This window comes from Chenopodium quinoa, unplaced genomic scaffold, assembly GCF_001683475.1.
Source record: "Chenopodium quinoa cultivar QQ74 unplaced genomic scaffold, ASM168347v1, whole genome shotgun sequence".
Classification (NCBI taxonomy): Eukaryota; Viridiplantae; Streptophyta; class Magnoliopsida; order Caryophyllales; family Amaranthaceae; genus Chenopodium; species Chenopodium quinoa.
This window is the reverse complement of record NW_018743122.1, coordinates 28,982-54,485: the sequence shown is the minus strand read 5'-3', so window position 1 is coordinate 54,485 and position 25,504 is coordinate 28,982. Positions and strand designations below refer to the sequence as shown.

Sequence of the window (25,504 nt, the reverse complement as noted above, 5' to 3'; positions counted from 1 at the left end):
AATAATTAAAGTACCAAAAACGCATTCATTTGGTAACTTTAAAACACTTTATTCAATAATTAATTGATCTCAATTGAATTTAAGTGATTCCAAGATCCTTTATTCGTGTAATAATTGACTGGACTTTGGCCCTACCATCAACCATTACATTTTCAAGGTGAGTAAACTCTTTACTGATTACAACTCTTGTAATTCTTGGTTGAATAATTAATCATCATGTGTTTAATTATTTCCCTTTGATTCAAGGTTCTAAACTCTTTAGGTAACCTTGCTGAGCATAACCAATTAAAATTGTAAAATTTATTTTACCTCCACTCTCCTAAGATATAATATGACACCCAGCTTTGGCATGACCTAGATTCATTATGTTGTGATTATTTAGTGAACTCTAGCTCATCATCAATCAACATAAATAAAATATAACATGCATAATCTACTAATTCAATAAAATAAAGCATGATATAGTATGGCCCCTTAGTCCTAAGAAACCTAGAAATGAAAATGCTCCCACTTGAATCATCATGGATCTCCATCCACCTTGTTCCTTTGGGCCTTCACTTCATGGGCTTCTTCGAACTAACACTATTTAAATAACTATTCTATTTACTTTAAATAAAAGTTACAAAAATACTCAACGGTACGCAGACCGTATTTAGATTACAAAAATACTTCACGATGCACATATTGTATTTAAGAATCTATGGGCCATACTAGTCAATATATAGCAACATAATATCATATATTATAAAAGTGCCATATAACAAATCACTCAACATGCTTGTCTAACTACAACATCGAATGTTCATAATAAAGTCAACGCATTTCCTAAAATATCTTATATTTTAATCATAATTAGATAATATCATATATTATTATTCATGACCGTTTATAAAGTATCATATATTTAATTTAGTAATGAGATAGAATCAAATCATATTTTAATCTAGAAAGGTAAATCATATTTAATCTTCCATGAGTATCCTAATCAATCTTATCCAAAATTAACCACATTAATTAGGATAATTACTAATTTAGCAACTTTAAATATGGATAATACCAAATATAACAACTTTTGAATATTTGATTTTATCCTAAAATAAGAGATTTTATACAAATAAAACCGATTTTATCTTTTTAAAAAAAAATCATATTTTTCAAAATATTTAACTTATCCAAAATAAAACTAATTTTATCTTAAAATAATTTATAATTATCTTGAAATAATTTTTCAAAACAGATTTTTTTTTTTTTAAAAACCGCAAGCCACCACCGCCGGCCACCGTGGTTAGCTAATCGAAGCTAGCCACGGTGGCTGGCTGCCTTAATGGCAGCCACTGCCGCAAGGGCAGTAGTGCGGCAGCAGCGCCAGCAGTCGTGCAACACTTGCACGCTGCTGCCCATAGCCACCACCGACCACCTGCCCTCCCTCCCTTTCTCTCGGACTGCCACCTGGTTGGCAGCCGCCGTGGCTGCGCCACCTAGCCGCAGTTGCCGACCAAAATAATATTTTTTTTGTGTTTTAATTTAATTAAAATAACATTTATCATAATTAAATTAAATCAGTTCATAAGAATAAAATTAAATCAACATTTAATCTTAAAATTAGGGTTTTTCATAAAATTAATTCCAATTTAATTCTAACTTTTAAAATTAAATAGATGATCATACACAAAACATTTTTATGCATAACTCAATCCGATTAAAATTATGTATCACAAAACAAATCGAATTAAATCAAAATCAAGCACAAAAATCATATTTTAGGGCTATTAATTTTGAAAAATTCGAAAAATTAGGGTTAGAGTGTTCAAAATTTTCGAACATATTAGGGCTAAAATTCGATCATCTTCATGGCTATTTTAGCATAATTAAATCACATTTAAACGATTCCAAAAGTTTAATCACATTAAATATAATAATTGAACCATAATAAAATTAATTTCTCCCTCTTAATTGATTATAAAATTAACATGGACATCAAATAATCGTATTATTTGGGAGTTAGAGATTCCGTAGTTGTTATCTTTGTTTTGCCTTCGGGCTTTGGTTTTGTTGCTTCTTTGGCCCAGAGGGCATGTACTGCGCTTTCATTTCTTGTAGTTGCTACTTTTATGGGTAGTAACTCTTTACTTTTGGTAATAAAATTCTTTATTTACCAAAAAAAAAAAAAAAAAGTCAACGAGTCAAGCGACATTAAACCTTAGGTCAACCCTAAAATAATTAAAGAAATGAGCAAAGTCCTATAGTCAAAGATAAATACAGGTGCATCCAAGCGGCAGCAAGAGCAGAATAGAGAAGACCCTACTCCAACGCCAGACGACAACATCTACCGTCTGGCAGCAGATTTTAGCGCCTGGCGCTAGATTCCAGCGAGCTAACTCAGGGAATAAGTACTTCGATTATGAGCTTGCACCACAACTTAGTGACAAGACTCTCCCAGAAAAGTTCTTGACTACGGATTTGCCAACCTTTAAGGTTACTGACAATCCTTGGACTCACTTAATGAGCTTTATTGGAATTATGGCACTGAAAGGGTGAGCCAAGCCTATATGCATGTACTTTTCCTCTTTCATTGGACCCAACTACAAGATCATGGTTTTATAACCTCGATGCAAAACAAACTTCCACTAGGAGTGACGTTGTAAACTCGTTTTTAACCCAATATGGAGATAACATCGAGCTCACAACTACCTTGCTCGATCTCGAACTACTTAAGCAAGGGAAAGAAGAAGGCTTCATTGACTTTTGTTCTAGGTGGCGATCAAAGGTTGCTCTTATTACACAAATACCTCCAGATCATGAACTTGTCCCATGGTTCATAGATAATATGTCTCCACCATACAAGTGCCATTTACAATACCTTAGTTTAGACACAATTCAAAAAGTCTATACTGTGGGAATATTAATTGAAAGGGACTTGATAAATGAAACCATGAATCATATAGATGGACTTGATTTTTAGAGACAATTTCACCCACGTCGGAAACGGACAAAGCTCGAAGATGCAATCTCAAGAAGTTGTCAACCATTCAAGATGTAGCACCCCAGGTCTTGTTTTGTTTCTTTCCTTTGTTGTATGATAGACTAAGAGATTCATGTTGTCGAATCTACTTATTTTGTACTCTCATTAATCAACGAATAAAAAATATATTTTCTAGTACGTCTATCTTGTTCTCTATTCAATCTCTTTATTGTTATTGACTTGAATTAAATATAACGTATACATACAAACAGGCAATATCAAAAGGCATACATACTCAACACTTTGAGAATCTTGATAAGCTTTGGCTTACTAGATCTATTGAAAGAAAAGAGGCCCATCTTAGGCCCACATAGAAAGGATATGATGATTTCACCAACACAGGAGGCAACTTGAAACTCCACAAATATAATACCGTGTTCTTAACCTTATAGAAAATCCAAGTTTTTGGCAGCCCTTTTGAGCCTTGTGAATTGAGCCTTAGTTATTCAAACCTACATTATTCCATACCTTGGGATGGGAAGGGTGCAAAGATACAAATATGAAATTGGGGGAATGAAGAATAAGAGGGGGACAAAAAGTCTGTCTAAACCCATAACAAAATGTAAAAAAATCATTCCAAACCCAAAACAAAACTTGTAAAAAAAATTATTAAAAAAAGAAAAAAAAACAAAAGAGAGATGACAAGGAAAATGAACTGATGGGTGTCGTAAATGGCACCAATTTTACGAGCATTTGGGTTGTTTTCTTTCTCTTTTTTTAGCTTTCATGCTCAATAAATGCCTAGTGTTATGCATTTTGGTCTTGGTTTTACCTTTCCTCTCTTATTTTGTAGCTGTATGCATTTTGTTGGTTTTTCTACTCTTTTCTCCTATATTTACTCTATTTTCGTGGTTGTAGCTATTGTACGAGGTTTGGGTCTTGATATTGGTGAATCACTAACGTAGGAGATGCCTTTGGAGCAAGCTCATGGCAATAAGAAAGCTCAATATGCAAGGAAGTGGATTCTCCAAGTTCTAGCTCTTGCGCTCTCAAGCCGTGCTCTCATGAATATGCGGTGTTGAACCCACAATCATGTGCTTTTGGGACCGCCTCACTTAATGTTCATCATAATCATAATTGTGCAACCTTAGCGAACGAACAAAGCCGTGAGAAATTTGGAGAAACCAAGAAATGCGCGGACACGCAAGGCATGGGCGCGGGCGCGCCACCCCTGCAGCGCAGGCGTGCCACCCCTGCAGCGCGGGCGCGCCTCCCCTGCAGTGCAGGCGCGCCTTCCTGGGTATTTGTTTTCTCGGTTTATATTTCCGTGCCTCTATAAATACCTTTGTAAACCCGATTTTTGGGGAAAGTTTAGAACAAGTTTCATTTTAGATTAGATCATAATTTTAGCTTAGTTGAGACCTTCTCTCTCTAGTTTAAGTGTTAGTTTAAGAGTAGATTTTAGAGAGAGAAAGTGAGGAATTTCAATTGTGATTGAGAGATTGAAGATTCAATGGTGACAATTGTGTTGGAGATCTTCTCTATTATCAATGCGCATTCTTAACTCTATCTCATTATATAGCTTTGTTTAATATTCATGTTTGTTTGGATTGATTTTAATGTTTTGATGCTTGATTAGTGTAGTTGTTCTTCATATATTGTTGATTCTTTATTTCTTTAGTTGTTAGTTGATTTGATGATGATGTTAGCGTAGTTGTTTGGCTAAGGATTGGGTGAAACTTGTATGATTGATTAATTATGCTTAATTTGGGGATTGTGTTGATTAATTGTTGAGAGTGATTAATTGAAGTTTACATGTGCGTATTCGATTAGGCCTTGAGAATTATTCTAGATTGCATTGTAGTTTCTAATGATACGGACTATTGATTTAGGAATTGCAATTGTCTATTGAGTTTGATTAGTGATGCTCCTAGTTAGAGTCTCTCGTAGTTGGCGCTAGTTTGACCTCTAGGAGATAGTTTGTTGACTCTTTTGATTGAGCTTGCCATTAATCTTCACAACCATTGGTTTGCATATTATTCACGAGTTGCTACAATTGTCATGATTACTTGTTGACCCCGATCCTAGTGCTTTATTTGTTTGGTTTCTTTGTTTGTTAGTTGTTAGTGTTCTCTCTTTATCTTTGTCTTCGACCTAGCTTAGGCACATAATTGAGAGTGCTTGAACACTACCGTTCCTTTGGGTTTGACCCTTGACTTGCATCTATACTTGTATATAGGTTTGTTAAGTGTTTATAAATTTAGTTTAACCGAGGGAGGATTAGTTTCAACGACCTAGTTCCACCCCTCGTCAGGCACCTAATGTAGGAAGTTGCCACACAAAGCAGAAAGGTTTAAAGTTGAAAAGCACCAAAAGTACGGGATTTTGGGAGTATACTTGAGCCTGTCCATTGTTCATATCCCCAAGCCTAGCAACCTTGGAAAGGCCCTCCTGAGGTAGACCATAACCATATACCAAAATCATCATTCCATGAAAATATGTCCAATATAAGGCCTTTGCACATATGGACCTACTATTGAGTAGTCATGCCCATATATAAAATGCATGAAGTGTTGGGTTACGATTTCAAGATCATATAAAAAAAAATTCAAATGATTTGGATGATTTGATAGCCATTGGCTTGGTTACATCATGTTAGTAAAGCAATCGAATCAAACTATATACATTGCCTAGAAAGAAATCATCATGTTATCACTATTGGCTTGACCTACTATTGGCTTGATGATTTCATTACATCATGTTTTCCATATCTTTTGCCAAAGAAAAATTAGGTTATTATCACTTTATAAAAAAAAATCATCTTATTTTCTTTTAATAATAGGGCTATTTATTACCAAGGTAATTCAGGTTCTATATACATTGCCTAGAAAGAAAAATAATTAACACAATAAATTGATTTGATATATCGACATCCTTGACGTCAACTTTAGATATCTTCTACAACTCTTGAGCATTGGTCTTCTCACCTAGCATGAGCAACTAAAATACCCGCCTGCGTGGGATATGTCCATCTTCTATAAGCGAGGAACATTGATTGAACATGATTGCTACATGAAAAAAAAGTTCGTTATCGCTATCACACGTATAACTCACTGCAAAGTCATCACGATGATTCAAATATTAAGTCAATAATCCTTGCTTTTCGAAAACATGTCTAATTTTCTTTCTTTATTTTTCTATGGGAAAGTTGGATTCCCCTTCCTTTTTATAAAAATTTGTCTTTATTGTTCATTTTATTTTTAGGGGGTAAGTCGGGATGATCCCTCCCATTTGGGAACTAAAATACTCAAAAATAGTATAATTTTTCCGCTCTTTGCCTCAAATTGGGGGCTTAAAAAAAGTCAGGACATCCCCACTTCTCTCTATTTACATATTTGAACATGCTATTTATGCTACGAAATCAATGTCATGCAAAGCATATTATGAACCATCTTAATAACTTTAAATGACAAAGGGAAGATTACTACTTCCTATTATTTGACCAAGATAATTAATTATGTTACTTGATCTAACAATTTATGATAAACATATGCAATATTCCGCAAATTGAAAATACAAATCTTGGGGCCTTAAATAAACATAAGAAACATCCCATAGCATATGTATACATGAATTCCAAAAGCCACCTAAATCTACACTTGGGGGCTTCAAATTAAAAATATAAGTCTCACCTTAACTTTCATGTTAAAATGAGACTATATTTTGGAAAGTGATTCGAATGATTTTATAAATTATTCTAACACTTCACCAAACCTAGGTTTGATAAACATTTTGAAAAATTTATTACGTATTTTGCCAACTACAAAAAGTTTCTTTTCAAAACAAACTTTTATTTAAATTTTTGGACCCTTTCCAAATTTTGAATTCTAGTTCGATATAACCTGTCTCTAATAAAAAATAGTATTCAAAATTTCCTTTCTTAATTTTTTTTTTCATTTCCTCAAATAAATAAATTTTCAGATTCTCATTAACCGTTTGGATAATACGTGTATGTAAATTTATATTTTCAAAAGGAATGAACTAAGATTCGACTTCTTGGCTCGAACTTGTTCTCATTGGCTTAGGGATGGTAAACAAACCACTTGCAATACCAAAATCAACGATTGAGAAGAACAAAGAAAATATTTGTTGTTCTAAATCAACTTTGAGAATAAAATCGCCAAAATGATCTTTACAAACGTTTAGACATTAAGTATGATATAATAAACCTTAAACACAATTGTTTTGGTTTATAAACAAGCAAAGAACTAACTTGCTTTCTTGAACATGACTTTAACTAAAATGTGAAAGCCAATTCATTGTCCTAAATATCTCAAAACAAAAATAGGACAAATACATAGGTCCATCTCAATATCATGATTATATGAATCGCCTAAACAATACCAAGTCATTAGAACTACCCAAATTGGGGGTTCCAAGACTTGAGAAATAAGAAATAGCAAGAATGCGCATAACCCGACACATGGGGGCTCCAATATCCACAAAGAAACAAAATGATACATTCATCCCATTCGAGCTACTTTCGAGAATCGCCTAAATAGTTGTAGATATCGAGCCTTATAATTTTCAAATACATCACAATGATTTAATAATCATTTTGTTCCTTTGCAAACAAACTTTCCAACTGAACTTGGCCATGAAACAAGTTACATATTGGAGCCATTTTCAAGTTCAACTTCAAGAACTAATCTTAGTGCATAATTGTTGTTTCAATACTTCAATTTACTCTAGAGATTAGAGAGTCTGACTAGTGTAGAGCAACAAAATCATGATACTTGCTCATACGAAAGTTTAGTACTCTATCATTCATCATGAAAATTGTATCAAGACACATTATTAACATAAGACAAACAATTTCATGAGTTAGAATTTAAACAAAAAACTCCTAAATTCGAAATTAAGGAGTCTTCATTCTAAATTATTCTCCATTGTTGCACACATTGGAATTTCGCAAGGAGGATAACATCTATTTTCTCGAGCTTCAAAACAGTGACAAAATTTGAACTCAAAAGAAAGAATTCAAAAGTAGCAAGAATAGATGAAAAATTTGAACAACATTTCATTTTTCCCCTAACTTATTCTAATGAACAACCAATATTACTAGACTTAGCAAATTTCTTTGTTAAAACTATGAATGGTCAAAAAATGATTTAAACACACTAGTTTAATCGTTTTCAAGATCCTAGTTGTTATCATAATATGACGAAACACGAGATTTCTAGACCCATTTCAAGCAACATGAAAGGAAGGGTCTAATTATTAAAAAACAAACAAGTCATCAAAGTCACCCAACATTGGGGGCTACAAAATTCGAAAACATAAAATGGGGGCTCAAAAGCCCGAAGTAGCCAAACTATTCTAGTTCGATGATCTCTTCAAGAATATCCTAAAAGTAACTAGTTTTGTGAAAATCTTGAAATCACAGTTTTACAAGTGAATAATAATAACCATCGATTATTTTTTATCATTGATAAAACCAATTTTGCAACTTACGCATGAAAAAAAAAATGAGTTGCAACAACAAATTTATGCTATTATAAAAGTTTAAAATTTCATTTATAATATTAATGCATAATTGTTGTTCTAAACACTTCAATTTACATTAAAATTAACAAGTATAGTCTATGTGAGCAAAAAAAAAAAAAAAGAGAAATAAAGTTCAAGCACAAAGTCAAAATTAGAATGAACAAAAAGAAAAAAAAAAAACAAAACACACATATATGCTTGACATGCTCATATAGGATCAATACTTTATCACTTCACATGAATTTGTTGCAGTATATGGCTTAAACATGTCACAACAACAAACACACAAACAAATTTATGACAACAAATCGAATCGAAAACCCCAACTTTTGTTAGGATTCTTCATTTGATTTTTCCATTTTATTAAACAAGATTAAAGTCTGGTAGAATAAAAGGAGCAAGATTTACTTTCCTTAGCTTTAAAACAACAACCAAAATGGAAAGAGATCAAAATTAGAGAAGGAGGAGAAGAAGATAGTGAGCTGCAAATCGCGCTTCTCCAAATCTTTTTACTAATTCAAATGTTGCGCGCAACTAATCCCAGCACAACTTAGATTCTTGCGGGCGCCTGGCCAGCGCGACATACTATGTGGCACGCGGACACTGGTCACTTAAAAGACCAATACTCAGATTTTGATCCGTTTTGAATTTTTCCCAACGGTTTTGTACGTTGTTAGACGTAATAACTCACGAATTATCGAAATCTTTTAAAATTGATTTGCTTCCAGTAGTTTATTTTCTTCTTTGATAGTTTTTTTGCATCATTTTGTATGCACATCGTGCTTTGTGCCTTCTCTAATCATACGTTTTGAACGTTTTTCGTAAGAGTGTCTTAAGACGTTCCGTGGTGGTGCTTTACGTAAAAGCACACATAGACAGGTTTGCCATTTTACTGCACTAACGTTACAAATGTCCGGCTTTTCTTCTTTTTTCACGTCCGCAGCAAAAAGGAAGGCGTTGTAATGCAGCGTAAGAAGGCAAAAGGCGTATCGTATGGTGCAAAATTGTACGGCGTAGGTGTTGCGTAAAATTTTACTTCAGCCCAAGCTTTTCGAGATCTACCATTCGGAACTAAATGGTAGAGGATTACTTTAGGCATTAGCTCACGAGTCGACAGGCGCGCCAAACCATCAGGAACAGACACTTCTTGATTGGAAGCGAATACGGTAGTTAGTGAGCTTACTAGCTTACCGGACAATTAGGGTGTCCGTCCACCCCCAGTATAAAGAAGCAACGAGACAACGTCGCGCCTATGTAGTCGCGTGCCCTCAGTCCTGAGACATGTGTACTCATCTTGTGGACAAAACTTCTGAGAAAGTTGTTGACTTTCTTCCCTCTCACTGGATTTGGATATATGCCTCCAGTCTTGAGACATGTATTTCTATCTTGTGGACATCCGGCTCGAATACCGAAAATGCCTTTTTCATCTTTTTACTTTGTTAAAGTGAGGCTAAAGTTTCAATGACATATCAAGGGACTTTAGACTAACGATGACACAATTAAGAGGAAATCATCCCCTTTTATTCTTTTTTAAAACAGATCTCTCATGACTTGACATCACCCATAACACCTTTACTTGTAATCGCGTTCTACAATTGCAAAGGATCAATCTATATTCTTTAGCGCGTTAAGACTAGGAAAAACTTTTCCTAGCCTTAATAGCTACTTGTTTCAAACACTTAGCCAACCAAGGATTGTTTCCACATCCTTAACATTTCTTAAAGATTCTCTATTCTTTGAGAACTTCGCGGAATGAGTCTCGGATTTATTTCCTTGACTACTTTGATCATCGTCTATTCTAGACTTGATCAAAGTGGGGGCTAACTATAGACACCTACTTTAGGCCTCTTGTCCCGAAAGGAAGTGCGTTGATGTTACAAAAATCTGTTCTTCATGTTAGATCAAAGTTGAAGTGTTTATGGAGTACGAAAAGCATTATGAAGTAAGTTAAAACCCATATTTGAGACCAGGTTATCTTAGAGCCTTGTTTTATTACTAATTAGGCCAAAAAAGTGTTCATACATGCTTAAACTTGATTAATAACGGACATAAATGCTTCAAATGCAATGATTGGATCCGATGGAACCTACATTGTTGAACACCGAGCCAAACAGATAAACCAACCATCAAATTCCCATAAAATTCATATAGAGATGGATAGCCCTTTCAAAGATCTTTCCAACGGTATATTATAAGCCCAATTCCGAGCCAAAACGAAGAAGTTATGATCAAAACACTAAATCGGGCCCTAAACCGACAACCTTGCACTCCAACGGTAATAACTTTTGATAAATAATATATTTTAACTTAATTTGAACAAAATTTAAAATTAGACATTCAGATCTTTCCAATGATATCTCACACGCCTTAATCCGACTACGCAATCAAAAGTTATGGAAGTTGTAAAAACGCGCTTTCGTATAAGGCAAACCGCAAACCAGGGCAACTCAATCAGTTGTGCGCGCTTGGCGCGGCTTTAAAACCCTAAAACTAGATCCCTAGGCCTATAAATAGGGGTCTTCGTTCAGCATTACAAGGACCGGAAAAATCAGAATTAAAACCCTATTATTCTCAAAACTTTAATCTCTCTACTTCTCTTACTATCATACTACTTTTCCCTCTGTCTTCCCAACTAATCTTTAATCCTAATCCATCCATTGAAGCTCTTGAGTACAAAGAAAAAAGAAATTCCATAAACACATTAAACGGAGATTTATCATAAAAGAAGAACGGTTAGTTTCGTGAGCACTTAGATAAATCACTTTTCCTTTTATTGTTTAAAATAACTTTAATTGAATGAATAGTGTTGTTTGATCACTTTAAACAAACTTTTAATTAATTAATTCACATAGTATTCTTTTGTTAATCAAGAATATAATTTGATAATTAATTGTTTTTTTTATCACTTAAGACAAGGCGAATATTGTTTATTTTGTTCTTTTCACGAATATTGATTAAACAAAGAATAACGACTTCTGCAAGGTAATTCCTACTTGATTAATGCTTGTAAATAAAATCAACTAACTTAGTCTTTAGGTATCACGTTGCATATATTGTTTGGTAATGAAATTGTGAAAAAGGAAGAGTTAGTAGAGGTCGTGCTAGGGCTAGAATAGCGATTCCTCCCTAAAAGGAACGTTATTTTAGTACCCTCGCTCCCGAACTCATTTCTAGTTTATGTAGACCAATTTGGACATGGATGAACTTACGATTCGTGATAATTATTCCATGAACTCCACATGGAAGAATGGCGTGAACGAGGTCTATGAGTTTTCCTAAAACTCATTGGCGACTCCTACTTGTTTCTTACAAAAAAGCGTGATGAGAGTATCATTTCTAATTCAAGGTCTCTCAAACAGTCAGGAATCCAAATCCTAATACACCCTAACAAATGTAAAGTCCTAGGCTTTTAAATGGGCATGGACATCTAAGGAAGGACCCCCTACAATAGGATCACCCTCCTTACACCGAGCGAAAATTTTGTCGCCAAGCGACAGGGCTCTTATCGCGGCGACAGTCCCTGTTGGCTGACGCTGCCTTCTTCCAATACCGAGCCAGAAATATGAGTTCTTTTTTCGACCAGTTCTAGCACTGTTAACTCGATTCTACTTCTTGATTGAGATTTTCTCAATTTTTCTGAAACCCATATGTGTTCTACATATGGACATAACCCTCTGGGAATTCATGCTCCATCTACCTGATTGAACGCTCTGAGCAACAAATGGTATATCCAAGAATGTTGAATTCACCAAACCATGGAAGCAAGTTTATCTTACGGGGTCCCATCCAGTCGCGCCAACCCTTCCAAAGGTAAGGCTTCCGCGCGGTGCATCCGGACTCATAACCATGGACCCTCTTTGAATAACCCATATCCCGAACTTTAGAGAATTAGAGCCATGGTTAGGTTGCAAACTCATTGCATCATATTGTGCCTACTTTACTATTTGTGCATTATTTGTTGTGCATACTCTATATGGTTTTTCTAACCGTTTGTTTGACTTTTGTTTAAGCCTAAATAAACTAATTAATAACTAAAAAAACTTTGCCTAAATTAATTAATTAATCAATTTAAGTAATTAAAGCTTATTAAATTAATTAGAATTGACTTAGTACGACTTTAGGCCTGTCCCGTTAATTAAAAATATTGAAAGCAGTCCAGATTACTATTCCTGTAATGGCGCAAAGATTTGGGCTGCAGCGCCAAGCGCTGTTGTGCGACGCCGAGTGACAACTCTGTTGTCTGGTGCTGCACTACTATGTACGGCGACAATCCTGTTCCTTTGGCGACAGTTCAGAATTTTGCTCGAGTCATCACGACGAGTCTAATTAAACAGTTTTTTTTAATCAGTTTGATTATTTTGTTAATGGTACTAACCTTGTTTAGTCCTTAATTGAGTCTAAGCACTTAGTCCCATGGTCTTACACAAGAGTCAAAGCATGTCACTTGTACTCACAAAAAAAGTACACACTAATATGTATGTACACTTTGACCATGTCTAGAGAGTCTCATTTGCGCGTGTTTTCTGTCATTTTTTTAGGGTGGTAAGTCGGATATTAATCCTGCAATTAAACAACTTGTTTGAACCCATATATTTGATTCCCAAAATATACACCCTATGCACCCTATTTTTGCTTTTTTATTATTTTTTTTATAAACCCGTAAAGTCAAAGTCAATTTGAGTCAAGTCATTAAAATAAATAAAATGGTTTAATTTACAGCGCATGGTTAAGAAAGGAAAGGCGTTCGATCAGAGCCAACCTTTTTGTTCAAGTACAACTTTTTTTATAAACCAATCGGTCGGAAAAGAAAAGCTAAGAAGATAATGTCGTGTCAAGAAGAAGTCAATGAGCTCAAGAAGCAAATGGCTGGTGTTACTGAGTTGCTAAAGACCTTAACTCTCCAAATTAATGACCCTGTGAAGAAACAACAAATGGAGCTCATGCAAGAGAGCTTGAGCAAGATATCTAATGATTACAGGTTCTAGGGCATTAGCTCGCAAGGGGTCTCGATGGACAAGGAGCTTCTTTCGCAGAAGTTCAATGCCAACGACATCCCAAATTTCAAGGCAACTGATAACCCTTATTTTCATTTAAGAGCCTTTGAAACTATAATGAATATTAAGTGGATTGATAGAAAAGTATTTCATTCTTTATTTTCCTTATCTCTTGAAACCGTTTACCAACAATGGTTCTTTTCCCTTGAGAAAGAGAAAACCTCTACTTGGGAATCAATTGTAAACACTTTCATTGATAGGTATAAATGCAATATTCAAGTTGAAACTGATCATAGAGAACTTGAAATACTTAAACAAAATGAGAATGAAGGCTTCACTTCTTTCTTTAATAAATGGAGAGAAACCTATGCTAGGATGATTGAAGTACCAAGTGAAAAAGAATATGTGAGGATATTTATTAAGTACCTCCAAGAAAAGTACTCCAAGCATCTTAAATACCAAAACAACTTGCATACTTTCAAGGCCGTCTATGACATTGGGATTAACATTGAAATTGACCTTGCTTAACAAAAAGCTGCTAATAATAACTCTAGCAGTGGCTGGAAGGGCAAGAAGAACGACAATCCTTCTTCTTCCAAAACCACCCACTCAAATAATGTTAGAACCTTTAATATGAGTGAAGTCCTTGCTATGAACAACCAAGGACAAAAGAAACCATTTAGGAGGAACTTTACTCCTATTGGTATGAGTTATGACACCGCATTCGACCGACTGAATGCAAAAGGTCTTATAACTCCTATTGGACCATTCGAAGATCCACCAGTTAAAAAGAGAACAGCTAACTAGAACCCCAATGCACATTGCAAATACCATCAAGGCAGGGGCCATCTCACTAAAAACTGTTGGAAGCTTAAAGAAGCTATCCAAGACTTGATTGACAGCAATAAGCTTCCATTTCCCCTTGCAAGCAAGAAGCCAAGCATTAACAATGCACCCCTCTCTGATTCTTTGGCTATCTCTGATGAGGAAAACCATGTTGATCCATCATCCCTCATTAAACCAGTTGAAGAAATTCATGCTATCGAAGAAGAGGAGGAAATCTTTTTCGGTGCCATGAGTGATTTTCCTTTGGAACAAGAGCCTGCAACTAAGGAAGAAGTATGGATTCTCATACGATCAATGTGGGAGAGGATAGACTTCTTACGTGAAGCTATTGAATTAGCGAATAAACAAGGAAAGGAGCTTCAAAGCAAGCAGGTTAAAGTTCCACCTGCGGAGAAGAAACCATTCCATCTCCAAGTAATTGACACACCCAAGAAGAGTACCAAGCCCTACACTCCAATTGGGACTTTCTATGCTAATATGTTCAAAATGCTCTCCGAGAGTGGTAATGTCAAACCTCTCAAACCGAGACTATTTGAGTCATTAAAGAGGACAGATAGGTTCTACGGTCCATACCATCAATCAGGGGGACATACCATTGAGAACTGTTTTAAATTCAAAGATTTCATTTAGAAGATTATTGATAACAAGAAGCTAGTTCAAATCCCAGAAGAACAAGATATTAGCATCAATGGGGTTTGGGACAGTGATGATGAAGACGTATATCTTAAGGATATGGAAGAACCTCCACTTTCAGTTATATATCCGATAAGCGATTTTTGGGATGAAGAAGATTCACCCATAGACAAACTCACAAGATTTGGGAGAATGCAATCTCCCATCTCTACACAACCTATTGCCACCTTGCAACAAGTTCCCATAGTAATTATAGAGGAAAACGATGTTGTCACACAATTCAAGAAGACTAAGGTCAAAATGAACGTATGGAAACTTCTAGCTACATCCCGAGAACATAGGCTAGCAGTAATGAATGCCTTGGATAAGATATGGATAGATTCTGAAACCACTCCTGAGGGGTTGGCTAACTTCCTTACAAGTGATCTCCCTAGTCTTATCAATCTAATCACCTTTTCTGACAAGGATTTACCTCTGGAAGGTGACAAGCATTACAAGGCTTTAAACCTCCTAGTAGTCTGCAAGAGGATGAATGTCGCAATGACTCTCGTGGACAACGGATTGGCAATCAATGTCTGTCCACTCAGAACAGCAAGAATATTAGGAATAAGGGATGAAGATTTAACCCCGTCAACACAAGGAATAAGAGCCTACGACAATAACCGTCGCCAAGCTCTTGGAAAAATCACCGTGAATGTGACGGCGGGAGCAATACAACATGCCACTACCTTCCAAGTGGTAGATATTAAGGCTTCCTTCAACCTATTGTTGGGACGCCCTTGGCTTCACGACCTCAAGGTCGTCGCTTCATCTCTTCACCAACAAGTAAAGTCTATAGTTAAAGGGATCCCTATTAAAATCAATGCTTCACCAATGAGAATCAAAGCCGTCGAATATCCGATTATTAATGTGGAGCACGATGAGAATGATGAAGACTTGTGGGGCTTTAATGAAGAGGTCTCCTTAATCAAGGAGGATGAAAGGACCCCTCTTTGTCACGACCCCCACTCTAATATGATAATAAATGATATTCTCAAGAGATAGGGACACTTTCCGGGAAAGACTCTAGGAAAGAAAAAGGAGATAGCAAAACAAATGGAATTACCTGGCCTCCCTAAGTTAGATACTTTCGGACTTGGCTTTGAACCGACTCGAGAAGATCTTAAGCGAGCCCAGGAAAGGTCTAAAGCGTGTAGGAACGCTCGCACCCAAAAGAAAGCAATCCCAATGGAGCAATATCCTCTTACTCTCAAAGGACAGTTTATAAGAGAAGGAAAGGACTATCCATGCTACGAATTTCCTAAACCTTTCGTTGTAAATGGCATAAGGAAACCTGAGTTCAAAATCTTTCTGGATTGTTACTTTCTAGATGAGATCCCAACTCCTATTCGCAAGGAGAAAGCATCCCCATGCTTTGACTTCAACGTCATGGGACTCCTCTTTGGGCGCGAGAAGGATGAGCCAAAGTACATAGAGGATAACTCCTCGCTCATTCAAACAGTCCTACAAACTCTTCGAAGCTCATCAGTCCAGCAGAGGGTTTAGTGCAGGATGGCGTAAGAAAATCACGGTGACTACTCCGAGAGGAAGAAAAATATCAATAACAACAGGACAAGGACCAATGTTTGAATAGTCGTCTAAGTCAGAGTCAGAGTCAGAGTCTTTTCCTTTAGGGTCTCCTAAGTCCTTAGCTGTAGCACCTCTTTCTTCTTCTCCTTCTTCTATGTTATCATCTACTCCTAGGATAGTTAGCAATCAAGTCCCTGAGGACATTTATTTATTCGATGTAATGATTTCTGAATTTAATAACATGTCTTCTTCCTCTTACTCCTCGTGTTATTCATTAACCCAAGATGACGAGCATTGCTTAACTAACAATGAAAATTACAAATAAATTATTAAAGCAATCAAAAAACTTGAAAAGAAAACACCGGTAATTAAGGATACTGAAACGGTTGATATCTCAAATGGTTCAACCATTAAAAGAGAAGTTAAAATCAGATTAACACTAAATAAGAAGAAAGAACCGATTTAATTAATCTACTCAAAGGATTTATCGGTGTATTTGCTTGGTCATATGAAGATATGCCAGGCATTAATAGAGAAATAGCTCAACACACTATACCACTAATTTTGGAAATGAAACCTGTAAAACAAAAGCTGCGTCGAATGAAACCCGACGTAGCTCTTAAAGTAAAAGAAGAAGTTCAAAAGCAAATAACTACATGTTTTATTAGGGTATCCAAATACCCCGAATGGGTAGCAAATGTGGTCCCAGTTTCAAAGAAAGATGGAAGGGTAAGAATGTGTGTTGACTATCGAGATTTAAATAAGGCAAGTCCAAAGGACGACTTCCCTTTACCACGCATCGATATTTTAGTAAATAATACAACAATACATGCGCTTCTCTCATTTATGGATGGATACGCGGGGTACAACCAGATTCTCATGGCGGAAGAAGGCATGGAGAGAACAACATTTATAACACCTTGGGGTACTTACTGTTACACGGTAATGCCATTCGGGTTGAAAAACGCGGGTGCTACTTACCAACAAGAAGCAGTTGCCCTACTCCATGATATGATCCACAAAGAGGTTGAAGTATATGTGGACGATATGATCGTGAAATCAAAAGATCACCCAGGACATCAAGTAGCCTTAAGAAAATTTTTCGAAAGACTAAGAAATACAATATGAGGTTGAATCCATCAAAGTGTGCTTTTAGAGTCACCTCAGGCAAGCTCTTGGGATACTTCATAAGCTCTAGAGGAATAGAGATAGACCCAACCAAGATCAAGGCGATTATGTCAATGCCACTTCCCAAAACTGAGAAGCAAATTCGAGGATTTATTGGCCGGTTACAATATATAAGTAGGTTCATATCGAAGCTAACAACGATATGCGAACAAATATTCAAGAAGTTAAAAAAGAATGTGCCATTAATATGGGACGACGAGTGTCAAAAAGCCTTTGAAAAGATCAAAGCCCATCTGGCAAATCCTCCCGTATTAGCACCAGCGCTTCCAGGGATCCCTCTTAGGTTGTTCTTAACAGTCACTAAGGAGACAATGGGGGCTATGCTTGCACAAGAGGTAGAAGGAAAAGAAAATGCAATCTACTATCTAAGCATTAAAATTGTGCCTCGCATTAGTGTAGGCTACAACCAAGCTAAGACATTACATGCTCGTGCATATAGTCTTTGTAGTTTCGAAAAGTCTACACTCAATGGGAGCATATCAAGGTGGATAGTCAATTTAGCCCAATTCGATGTAAGATTCATGCCTCAAAAGGCTATCAAAGGATCTGTGGTCTCGAACTTCCTAGCAGATTTCCTAATAGAAGATTCGACGCCAGTACATGACAACGAGTTTCCAGATGAAGACTTGATGGTTACTGAAGATGATACTTGGACTTTATACTTCGATGGAGCCTCAAACCAAAAAGGATGCGGCATTGGAGTATTATTAGTATCACCTAAAGAAGAGCATGTTCCAATCTCTATAAAGCTAGATTTCGACGTTACCGACAACGCTGCTGAATACGAGGCATGTGTGGTAGGCCTCGAAACAGCTTTGGCATTTGGAGTAAAGAAATTACAAATGTTCGGAGACTCTTCTTTGATCATCAACCAAATTTTCAAAATATGGAAAGTAAGGAGTGAAAGTCTAGCCCCTTACCAAACCAATTTGGAAACTCACTAGTGGAAAAAATCTCATTCGTAACAGGCTATTTGTAACGGGCAAAGCTTTGCCCGTTACAATTAAGATATTCGTAACGGGCAAAATAGTGTCCGTTATGAATACTTATTTATTTGTAACGGGCGAAATAGTGTCTGTTACAAATACATAAGTAAGTATTTGTAACGGACAAATTAGTGCCCGTTACAAATAAATAAGTATTCGTAACAGACACTATTTTGCCCGTTACAAATACTATATTACACGTAACAGTCGTAATGTGCCCGATACAAATGCCCAAACTTGGCCCAACTTATAGAGGAGCCCATTAGGCTTTTTATTAGGGTTTCACGGCTTTCACCATTAGCTGTCATTCACTTCTCCTCCCCGTCTCTCTCTCTCTCTCCCTCTCCCTCTCCTCTCCTCTCCTCTCATGTCGATCTTAGTCCTTCTCTCTTCTCCTCCATCAATCTTAGAGAAAAAATGGTTAAATTGGGGGTTTTAATTTTCTTTATAGATCCAAGGGGTTATTGACGTGTTGTTGTGGTTCGTTGTAAAGAGATCTTGTTATTATTGACGTGTTGTTGTGGTTCGTTGCGAATAGATCTTTTGTACATTATCTTCATGTGCTTCTGTAAGTTTATTCTTGTTCATATCATTAATTTCTTGGTATTATTGCTAATTTTTGTTAAGCACTTGAATTAGGGTTTAGCTGCAAATTTTGTGATTAAATTTTGGGTAGTGATCAAAATACACTTGTTGAAACGCTACTAGTATCAGCTAATACCTCGTTAATCTGAGTTTGAATTAAGTTATTACTACTTAATAATAAGCTAATACAATTAACATAAACTAGTAGTCATGCCTTCTTTCTATCAGCATAAAAATGGCTCTATTGTTCTATGTAACTCAGAAACTTTATCGTTTGATTTACTCTTGGTATCTGAAGTTGTTTATTTGATTCTGTTGTTATCTTTGTTTCTAGGGAGAAGGATCAGAAGGGTATATATTTTAATTTGAGAACTTCAGCGATGGAGATATGTGTCGGGATTTTGTGAGTAAGTTAAAATTGAACTTTGACATTAATTATATATTTTTCGGTGTCTGACATTATCTTTTGAGGAATTTTGCTGAAAATTAACTATGTCATGCATGATTGGTGCAACATTGCAAAGAGTGACTTTCTAACTTATAAATCAGATGTGATGCAAGATCGATTTTTACAAGTATATGAATTTCTGCTATGTTATTATCTGGAACCTAGCTAATAGTCGCTAATTGGCGTGCACATATCTATCTGCAAAGCAGCACAAGTGACAAATTAGGTTATGTTGTCTTTTCCCCCTATTTGAGCTATACAAATTAGGTAGAACTTTGCTAGATCTTTTGTAAATTAGATACTCTCAGATATCATGTGTATACTAAATTGATGAAATGCTGGTGTTAATCATATTGCATTTTTCTCTTAGCTATTTTGATTAGTCTATGTTGATGACCAGATGTCAGTGGGAATAAAAGATTTATATGAGAATATCTATTCTTGACACAGGGTATAGGATACGGCGTTTAGTGGAAGGATTTGTTGTTTGGTCATTTGAGCCAATTTGATATCAATCTTTTATGATAAAAAAGGAAGGCATATATATATATATATTCTTGTCACTGTGTTCCAACCATTTGAAGTCTATATAATCGTGGGGTTTATTTTTCTGCCAGAACTTACTAGAGCATAATCATATATATATTCTTGTCACTGTGTTCCAACCATTTGAAGTCTATATAATCGTGGGGTTTATTTTTCTGCCAGAACTTACTAGAGCATAATCTACTAGTGCAACATTATAATGAAATCAAGTTCCCAAGACTTAAATATTAATGATTGTTGCTTGTAATTTTTCACTTTGTGACATGAAATTCCTATCCCTTTCTTTTAAATGTAGGGGTATGGTTAAAGTTTTTGGTCTTAATGATATTTAGCATGACACTTTGTGAACAACCAAGGTCCTTGAGAAGCACCTAGATGTTCCCAAAAAGGATTCTGAAGGACCTACTCAATTAAGTTCAGAAGAAATGGAGAGATGAATAAAACTTTTGCAAGAAGACAAGTAACTGACCAACAATGTTTAAATGTCGAAGGATTTCTATTTGTATTGATCGGAGCCATGAAGGGCCGTTGATTCAAGAAATTACCATGACGAGAGCAACGAAACCTCGTTTTCTTATGTTTTGTTCCCACAAGGTTTATTGAATATGGATACTGGTTATTTTTTGCAGTGAGCTTATGAAACTTCATAAACAGTTGGTAATTGGTAAAATTTTCACAGAGGATGAGTTCTGGGCAACTAGAAAGGTAACTCAACAGAATTTGTCATTTTGACTATGTTCACTAGTTATTCTTGATATCACAAATAGCTAGTACTTTTTCCATACCTTCACTCTCTTGGTGAACATGATTTATTTGGTAAAATAAAAAATAATAATTACTTTTCTTTTTTCTCATGTTGATGATACTCTGCAAAAATTGTTAGAAGGTGGAAATAAAAGATCATCTCCAACCCAACGAGTGGGATTTAAAAGTGCTATGATATCAGACTTCAAGCCACTAATTGATGGTCGAGTACTGTATGAAATCTCTTTCTCTCACTCATTCCCTAAAATAAGCTGTTGAATGTGTTGGATTTTTTTAATTGGTACAGAGTGTGTATGTGCACACTATTTTCGGGGAGGGCGGGGGATCCTTTGTAACCTCTGTATTCACAAAGACAACTAACCACATATCATTGATTTGAGGTTATGGACTCTATGCTTGGGCTTTTCTAGAAGTACCTATATTTTTTTTCTCTGGTTTAATAGGGTTTTGTGTGAGATATTATTTTTAATTCTTATGCTTGAGCTTTCTCATGATCCTTTTTAGAAGAGCTTAGCTGTTTATTTAATTTCAAGTGGAGCTTTGGATGAATTTTGATCAAACTGAGTTCTTGTAGCTCACGACTAGGCCAGCCACATCTTCACCCGTAGATATGATTTCTGAGCACACAATCTATCTTTCTATCTCAATAGAAAAATCAATCATTCTTCACGGTTTCATTGTCTACAATATTTTGGAGTTACTGGAGACACATTGTTGTCCTTTTTTTAGTGAAGCAGATGTTCATTGTATTCCTGGTGCATTTTTTATGTGGCAAAGAACTTGAGTTTGGGAATCGAATTAGAGAATCATTTCTTTCCATGTTGAGGCAAATAATTATCATAAAAATTTGTACTTTTGGATGTCAAGAAATATGTTCTTAAACTTATTTTACTATAGAGAACTTCATAGGTGTTTATATTATGTGTATTTTAGACGGTCTTATGTCGTGATTATGAAGTTGCAACTCTCTGCTCATTTTCTTATTTCTAAAGCCAAACTTAACTAGAATAGTTTGTAAGTATGGAACCACCCTGTTCCGAGATGCTAAATTACGTAAAGGCTTATACTTCGTAATTGGTCTTGATTATTATATGGTGACACCTTATCATGCTTTATGACATGACTAGATTCTATTGCTGTGATTGTGGAATGAAAGTTTTTTAAACTAGTGAAGTAAATTTTTACCTTGTTATCTGTCCATAATGCAGAAAGTATGATGCCAAAATTTTATGAAATTCATGAAAACCTACAGAGTGGCTGCCTTCTTAATCTACTAGATCTGGTTTTGTGAATAAAAGATTGTAAGTGGGATGTTATATAAATTGCTTAGTGTTATAGTAACTTTTACTGCTCATGCATGATGCATTGACTAGTTCTTCTGTTATCTTTTTTGTTGCTTGTTATGACTATGGTTTTCAACAATGTGTTAATTCTCTCTTTTTTTTTTTCCTCTCAGACAAATAAAGTTATCTTTAAATTGATCAGGTATTACCTCATTCGTCTTATTCTTTTTTTGATTCCACTTTGGAATACAAATTATCAAGATTGTTGTACATTGGACTTTCCTGGCTTATTTTATTTCATATTCATGCAATGAGATCTTTGCTTTTTATTTTTTTTAATTTGTTGTTGATGTTCATTTTCCTTCTATCACGCAAGATTTACAATGGTACTTGAGTTTCTCGAATCTATCCTAGAAGAAAACAAGAAATAAAAAAAGACACCTAGGTAAATTGCACACAAACACTTCTTAGGTTGATCACTCAATCTTATCTTGGTAGTTTAAGGAGTTTATCTGTGATTCTTTGTTTCTCAGGTGCTTGTTACTTGTTCTAGAGTCAACACGGGTTGAGATTACTGTTTTTCTTAATGAGCTGGCATACTTAAAATAAGAAGCAGCTTCATCAAATCCTAAGGCCTTCCTTTTAAAGAGGTGTATGAATTGATGGAGGAGAGTTAGGTGAGGGGAAAACAGTGTTGCCAGTTCCTGTACTGTTCGCTGGTCCAGAAGAAGAATGTTGTTTTCTTATTCTATTGTTCAGTTTTATTTGCTGCTGTTAGTGTTCTATTAGTCCAGCACCAATTATGTATATAGTGTTCTAAGGAAAAAAAATTGTTGTTTCTTGATTTATTAGCTTTGTGGCCAACTATACTAATTAAAATTGTGGAATAAATAAATTTTTTTATTGAGTAATAAAGCACAAAATGACGACAACCCAGTAAATTATGCTGGTTTTTTTTTTAATTGAGGCTAAACAGTATTAGTAACGGGCAGTTGAATTGTCCGTTACAAATAACAAGTTATTCGTAACGGGCAGTTGAATTGTCCGTTACAAATAACAAGTTATTTGTAACGGGCATTTCAACTATCCGTTACGAATAACTTGTTATTTGTAACGGACACTGCCTATTACAAATAACACTGGCTATCCGTAACGGTGGCATACGTAACGCCCGCTGCCCGTTACGAATAAGCCTTTTATGCCCGTTACGGATATGTATTTTTCCACTAGTGACTCTCACCAACCAGTTTGAAAAGGTATAATACACCTATCTACCCAGAGAGGAAGACCAATTTGCTGATGCCTTTACAAGACTAGCCTCAATGGTTAGGATTTCTACGGAAATCGAGCAAATGCCTCTAACAATAGAGAAAAGGCATAAACTGGCTTACATTTAAGCTATAGAAGATGATGAAGTGGTCCACAATGAAGAACAAGAAGAACCATGGTATACGGATATACTAAATTACGTTACCAAAGGAGAATATCTTCCTCATGCTAACAAAAGAGCAAAACGAGCATTAAGACTCTTGGCTTCCCAATACGTACTCATAAACAACGAGCTACATAAAAGGGTACCTAAGGGTCGAGCTCTCTTATGTGTAGGGAAAAAGGAATCCCAAAGAGCTATGAGGATAGTCCACAAAGGCATTTGTGAAACCCATGTTAATGGCAAAATACTGGTCCAAAAGGTAATGCGAGAAGGGTATTCTTTGACTACCATGAATAGGGATTGTCATCAATATGTAAAAAGGTTCCCTAAATGCCAAATTTACGCTAACTTACAACATGTTCCTCCGTCTATACTCTACACCTACACTTCACCATGGCCATTCTCTACATGGGGAATTGATATTATCGGTAAAATTACCCCTCTCGAGACAGGAGGTCAAGAATACATCCTAGTAGCAGTTGATTACTTCACAAAGTGGGTTGAAGCACAGTTAAATGCAAAACTCACTGCAAAACATGTAGCACTCTATATCGAAACGAATATTATTTGTCGATGCGGAGTCCCACATGAGATGATAAGTGACAAAGGAACTCACTTTCAAGCAGAATGTGAAGAATTGTTACAAAAATATGGTATTCAACATCATCACTCTTCCCCTTATAGACCTCAAGCAAATGGGGCAGTTGAGGCGGCTAATAAAAATCTAAAGGCTATCATCAAGAAAATTACATAAAACTACAAGGATTGGCCTAACAAACTCCATTTCGCACTTTAGGGTTATCGTACGTCAATTCGCACATCAATAGGAAATACGCCATTCTCCATGGTTTATGGAATGGATGTTGTACAACCTGTAGAGCTAGAGATATCGTCTCTACGCATTTCATTAGAAAGAAAACCCGATGAAGTAGAATGGACTAGAAGGTTAAGACAAGAATCAAAGTAGGAGACTTGGTGTTAAAAGCTGTAAGGAAAAATGTTTTGGATCCAAGATACAAATTTAGGCCTAATTGGTCCGGACCATATATCGTCAAAATCATTCTGTTAGCAGGTGCGGCAAAACTAACTGATATGGATGGCAATGAGTTTTCAAACATGACGAACCTTGGCCAACATAAAAAGTACTACCCATAATTACTTGAGTAGGAAACTCAAGAGAGCTACGTTTGGCCTAGTTCCTTAGGAAAGGATACGTAGGCAACCCTTTACAGGGTGCGGCCACTTTAATTTTTGCAAACCTTGCATCCCAGAAGCAATAAAAAAATTCAACGCAATACCAGCGCTACAAAAAGGAGTCTGTCGCCTGACGACAGACTGTAGCGCAAGGCGACAAAACTTGTCGCCCGGCGACAAATAGCAACTTCGGAAAATTTTCGACTTCTGGAAAATAACTTAAGTTGTATTCATTGCTTTTATAAATTAAATTTAAAAGTCAATTTAATTGCATTAATAAAATAAAAATTACATTATTGATGGAATTTAAATAAAAGCTTAATAAAATAAATTGACTTAAAATTTAAACTAGTCTAATAAATTGGAAGTTAAGCAATGCTTCAATCTTTCTTCTCTTTCTTTGCCCTCTTCAAATTTTTATCTGCATCCTCTTCATCATCCATAAATTTAGCTAGTAGGCACCCTTTATGGACCTACATTCAATTTTAGAGTAAATGGTTTCTCTTTTAGCTAGGACTCCATGCTT

General features: G+C 35.7%; 1 long non-coding RNA gene across 7 annotated transcripts; it reads left to right on the top strand.

Annotated features, from left to right (window-relative positions):
* The first annotated feature begins 19,003 nt into the window (after positions 1-19,003).
* LOC110731964 lies at positions 19,004-23,287 on the top strand. Of its 7 annotated transcripts, none has more exons than XR_002513389.1 (7): positions 19,005-19,293; positions 19,645-19,717; positions 20,600-21,009; positions 21,188-22,370; positions 22,526-22,554; positions 22,729-22,797; positions 22,886-23,287. It is a non-coding gene; the product is annotated as an uncharacterized LOC110731964 (long non-coding RNA). The 7 variants fall into 7 exon arrangements; XR_002513391.1 differs by having other exon boundaries at positions 19,008-19,293; positions 21,188-21,281; positions 22,278-22,554; XR_002513390.1 differs by having other exon boundaries at positions 19,011-19,293; positions 21,188-21,281.
* The last annotated feature ends 2,217 nt before the right edge of the window (positions 23,288-25,504 follow it).